This window comes from Hypanus sabinus, chromosome 7 (genome assembly GCF_030144855.1).
Source record: "Hypanus sabinus isolate sHypSab1 chromosome 7, sHypSab1.hap1, whole genome shotgun sequence".
In the NCBI taxonomy this organism is placed as follows: Eukaryota; Metazoa; Chordata; class Chondrichthyes; order Myliobatiformes; family Dasyatidae; genus Hypanus; species Hypanus sabinus.
In genome coordinates this window covers 65,920,574-65,926,199 of record NC_082712.1, presented here as the reverse complement: position 1 = coordinate 65,926,199, position 5,626 = coordinate 65,920,574, and the positions used below count along the sequence as shown (strand labels likewise).

Sequence of the window (5,626 nt, the reverse complement as noted above, 5' to 3'; positions counted from 1 at the left end):
AGGATAGCGAGTTGGGTGGTTCCGAACACACACTTGTTCCTATTATAAGTAAGGTTCAGGGCTTTGGCCACTTGGGAAAAATCGTTGGAGGTTGGTGTTGTGATCCGGCCAGTCGTGACCACAGATGGTGATGTTATCCAAATAGGAAAATGTGGCCTTCAGTTGGCACTGGTCCACTATCCGGTCCACTTCCCTCTGGAAGGCCGAGACGCCATTTGTGACACCGAATGGGATGCGCAGGAAGTGATGGAGCCTGCCGCCCACCTCGAAGGCGGTGTAGGGGCAGTCCTCTGGGCGGATGGGGAGCTGGTGATAAGCGGATTTCAGATCTATTGTCGAGTACACCTTGTACTGACCTATCTGGTTGACCATATCCGCGATGTAGGGTAGGGGGTACGCGTCAAGCTGCGTGAACCTATTGATGGTTTGACTATAGTCCACGACCATCCTATTTTTCTGCCCGGTCCGAACAACAACCACCTGGGCCCTCCAAGGGCTTGTGCTTGGCTCAATGATCCTCTCCCTGAGCAGCTGCTGCACCTCCGACTTAATGAAGGCTCTGTCCCCCGTGCTGTACCTCCTGCTTTTAGTTGCCTCAGGTTTACAGTCGGGGGTCAGGTTGACGAACAGTGGTGGGGAAGGGATCTTGAGGGCGGAGAGGCTGCAAGTGGTGTCAGTAGCACAGCTGTCGGCATGGTGCTGGGTGGGATGTGTGGTTCGGTGTGTGTGGGGTCAGTAGCAGGGTATATGGCGAAGTTCCACCAAACTGAGGATTCCTGACAGTGAGTGGTGGGAGGGGCCCGTCATATGCCATAGTCACACTTTCGAGGTGGCTCTGGAAGTCCAGCCCCAATAGCACAGGCGTGCACAGTTGAGGCATGACCAGTAGCACAAAGTTCCGATATTCTGTGCCCTGCACCACCAATGTCGCTCCACAACCCACACGGATGTCTGTGGAATGCGACCTAGAAGCCAAGGTGACCCATTGGCTTACCGGCCGTGTCACGAGTCCGCAGTGTTGCACTGTGTCCGGGTCAATAAAACTCTCAGTGCTGCCCATGTCAAACAGGCAGCTAGTCCTGTGCCCCTCCAGCAGGATGTCCATCATTGACCTTGCGAGCTGGTGTGGGGCGCTTTGTTCGAGGGTTACAGAGGCCAGTGTTGAACTGCCCGGTAAGCATCGGTGGGTAGAGGTGGGTATGTTGGCGCCAACAAAGATGGCCGCCCCCATTCGGGCATGTAAGATGGCAGCCGCCATGCCTCGCACGAGGAGGGCAGGCAAGGTGGCAGCCCCCATGCCTCACATGCAGCACTGCCCAACCCCGCTCATGGTTTAGACTTACAGACCTTGGCGAAATGGCCCTTCTTCCCGCGGCTGGGGCAGGTCGCTTCTCAGGCCAGGCAGCGTTTTCAGGGGTGCTTTTCAAGTCCACAGAAATAACACTGCACGGGTTTGCGACTGGCAGCAGCTGTGGTCAGGTTCAGGGAGTTCGTGGAATTGCGACTGGCAGCGGCGTTGGTGAATTCGCTCACGGGAACTGGCGGTGGCGGGGTCTGAGGAGTCCACGGAACCGGCGGGGAATCGCGCGGCTGAACAGCATCAGCGTTGTGCAGAGCAGCCTCCAATGAGTCGGCTGTCTCGCTCGTTGAGCGTAAGGTAAGATCGGCATTTTCCAGCAGCCACTGGTGCACGTACGCTGACATAATTCCTGTAACAAAGGCATCTCGTATGAGGAGCTCTGCATGCTGTTCCGCTGTGAGAGATTTGCAGTCGCAAGTCCGCACGAGTGTCTGTAGGGCTTGGAGATACTTGGCGCTCGATTCTCTAGGCTGTGCCACCGCGTCGCTAAGCGATGTCTTGCGTTGGTGGTGTTCACCGGCCGCAGGTACTGTCTTTTGAGGGTGTTCAGTGCCCCTTGGTAAGTCGACAGGCCTCTGATAAGTGTGTAAACTTTCGGGGTGACCCTCGAGAGGAGAATTCTGTGCATAACAGCGGGTTCAGTTGCACTAACCTCCTCCAAGTATGAGTGGAAGCATGCAAGCCAGAGTTCAAAGGCAAGAGCTGCTTCAGGGGCTTGGGGGTCCAAATCCAATCTTTCCGGACGTAAAACGGTTTCCATGTTTTAAAACTTCCAGTCAATAAAATTGATGCACCATCAATAACTCTCTCTGAGACGTGAAGGTGAGATATCGGCTTTTATTGACTGGAAGAATGAACAAGCAGTAGTTGACCACCATACTACATCCTGGACACTGAGGGCTGGGCTCAGGCCTCAATCTCCTTTATACAGGGGTCTGTGGGAGGAGCCACAGGAGCAGTCAGCAGGGGGCGTGTCCAGACAGGTTTATGTAGTTCACCACACAAGTTCAACTAGAAGACTATAAGACATAGGAGCAGAATTAGGCCATTTGGCCTCTCAAGTCTGCTCTGTCATTCAATCGTTTCTTACCCTTCTCAGCTCCACTCTCCAGCCTTCTCCCCGTAACCTTTGATGCCATGTCCAATCAAGAAACTATCTTTCTTTTTCAATCTTTGTATTGAGTTTCATATAAATATAAAAAAAAACATAACATAATAATGTATAAGTTATGAATACAATAGACTTGAGATTACATTGATAATAGGATAATAATATCCTATTAAACATCAACAACAAAAAAGTACATTAATCAATCGAGTCTATATAATTATATATGAAAAAAAAACAAAAATAATCATCAAAAGAAAAAGAAAAAAAAATTAAAAATGTGTGAAAGAAAATATATATATGAAACAAACACTAAACTAAAACTAACATGGGCCAATCAAGAAACTATCAACCTCTGCTTTAAATATACCCAATGAATTGGCCTCCACAGATGCCTGTGGTAACAAATTCCACAAATTCACCACCTCTGGCTAAAGAAATTTCTCCCGCAGCTCTCATTTAAATGGACGCCCCCCTATCTTGAGGCTGTGCTCTCTTGTCCTATAATTCACCACCATGGGAAACATTCCTTCCACATTTACTCTGCCTAGGTATTTCAATATTTGAAAGGTTTCAATGGGATCTCTCCCTCAACCTTTTAAATTCCAGCGAGTACAGACCCAGAGCTATTAAACATTCCTTGCATGATAACCTTTCAGTCCCGGAATCATCCTCATGAGCCTCCTTTGAACACTCTCCAATGCCAACACATCTTTTCTTAGATGAGGAGCACAAAACTGTTTACAAATACTCAAGGTGAGGCCTCACCAGTGCCTTATAAAGCCTCAGCATCACATCCCTGCTCTTGTATTTAAGACCTCTTGAAATGAATGCTAACACTGCATTTGCCTTCCTCACTACTGACTCAACCTGCAAATTAACCTTTAGTGGTTTCTGCACATGGACTCCCATGTCCCTTTGCCTCTCAGATTTTTTGATTTTCTCCAATTAGAAAATAATCTGCACATTTATTTCTACTACCAAAGTGCATGACAATGCATTTTCCAGCATTGTATTTCATTTGCCTCTTTGTTGCCCATTCTCCTAATCTGTCTAAGTCCTTCAGTAGCCTACTTGTTTCCTCAACTCTACCTGCCCCTCCGCCAATCTTCATCTTCAAATTTCACAACAAAGCCATCTATTCCATCATCTAAGTCATTGATATACAGCATAAAAAGAAGCAGTCCCAACACCGAACCCTGTGGAACACCACAAGTCGCTGGCAGCCAACCAGAAATGTTGTCCTGCAGCTGGAAACTCCCTACAGAATTTGTGCCTGTTAAGCAGTGCAATACAACCCTGTAGAGTTGATCCATAAGAACAAACTTCCAGTTTATTTAACACAACTTCTATATTTCATCTCTTCCATTTGAAAATAAAGATGAATAGGTCCATTTTTCTCACAATGACAATATGGAAGTTTTCAAAATAGTTCTTTTGTGGGTCCTTATTTTTTTTAATTATTTAATATCACTTATACCAGATTAATCAATTTGGTTAATTATTAATAATTAATGATTAGTTAATTATCAATTAATTAATAATCCCTTATTACCAAAATATCAGAATCAAATATTAAAATGTATAAAACTGTTTTTAAAGCAAGTATAAATATTTTAAAAGTGAAACAAAAGCAAAATATCATTCAAAGAACTTCTCTGCCATGTCCTAATCTGTCACCTGGACTCTCCAGATTCCACCTCAGAGGCTGAGTCCCTGTGGTAACACTGGTGGGTTCCAGCAGGACTGGAGCTGGCTGCTAAAATCTTGAGTACAATGAAAGAGCATCAGAACCAGAATCAGATTTATTATCACTGACTTTCATGACATGAAATGTATTGTTTTCAGCAGCAGTACAGTACAGAGACATATAATTATAAATTACCAAATAAATACATCATGCAAAGAAAGCAGTGTTCAAGGCTTCAAGGACCATTCAGAAATCTTATGGCAGAGTGGAAGAAGCTGTGTCTTTCGAGCTCTGTACCTGTTCCCCAGTGCTACTAACAAGGGAGAACCTGTCCAGGATGATGAGGGTCCTTGATAATAGATACCGCCTCTTGAGGAATCACATCTTAAAAATGTTTATGACATGAGAAGGGTTATACCTGTAATAGAACTGGCTAAGTCTATACCTTCTGCATTCTCTTGTGATCCTGAACATTGGACTATCCTGTAATGCAACCAATCAGAAAGTTCTCCACAGTACATCTGCATCACTGTAAGCTGTCAGTGACCCACCTCTCTACATGATGTTATACTGACCTCTTTTATTGCTGATTAAATTTTTACTCTTCTTGAGTGTGCTCCTGCTTGCTAAGCAAGTACTAGAGAACTTAAGTAAACTACTCAAGCAGGAATAAGTATGGAAAAAGTTGTCAATGCAGTTGAGGACTCTGATGCAGTTCTGCGGTACGGTTCAGTGATAATTCAAAGACTGGTTATTTTACCATTGGAGAATCTGGTGATAAGCATTGGATTAAGTTGAACCAGCTATTGGCTTTAAGTTCTTTATAAATGCTTATACTTCTCCTGTACATCACAATATCCACCCATTTTGATACTACCCCTGATTAGTAATGCTACCTCTCTTCCATTTTTTGTCAGTTTTTAATTTCCCTCAAAGGGAATTGCACCATTCCCAGAAGTACTGCAATACTAGATTCATGGTTGGAGAGGACAAAGCAAGCTCCTAGTCCCACTCCCTGTTCCAAAAATCAGTTTAATACATTGTCCACACATAAGGAACATACCAGGTATTAAACTGGTAAGAACAGAAACTACAATTGATCTGAGCCAAAAGGCCGAGAAGCAATACCTCTCCTCCTTTTTTACCTCCCTCCCTGTCCCTTTTTGAAGCATCTAAAACCCGGAACATCCAACAACCATTCCTGCCTTTATGACAACCAAGTCTCTTATAGTTCCATGTTCCATTTCTAGATTGTTCCAAGTACAGTGAAGCCAGAAATAGTGGAAGACTGGCTTCCATGTATAACAAAACTTGCATACTGCTACATCTGCTGGGTGCTTCTCGTTGGTCATAGCATGGAAGGAGGGCCCTCACCCCATTCAGTCGTTCCCTGATTTATTTCTCTGTAACCAATACTCCTTCATATGTCCATTACCCCTGCCATGATTCTCCTACAGCCAGCCTATGC

The 5,626-nt window shown here is 45.1% G+C and overlaps 1 non-coding gene across 1 annotated transcript; it reads right to left on the bottom strand.

Annotated features, from left to right (window-relative positions):
- Positions 1-5,093: 5,093 nt before the first annotated feature.
- On the bottom strand, positions 5,094-5,284 carry LOC132397578 (U2 spliceosomal RNA). Its single transcript, XR_009513394.1, has one exon. It is a non-coding gene; the product is annotated as a U2 spliceosomal RNA (small nuclear RNA).
- Positions 5,285-5,626: the final 342 nt, after the last annotated feature.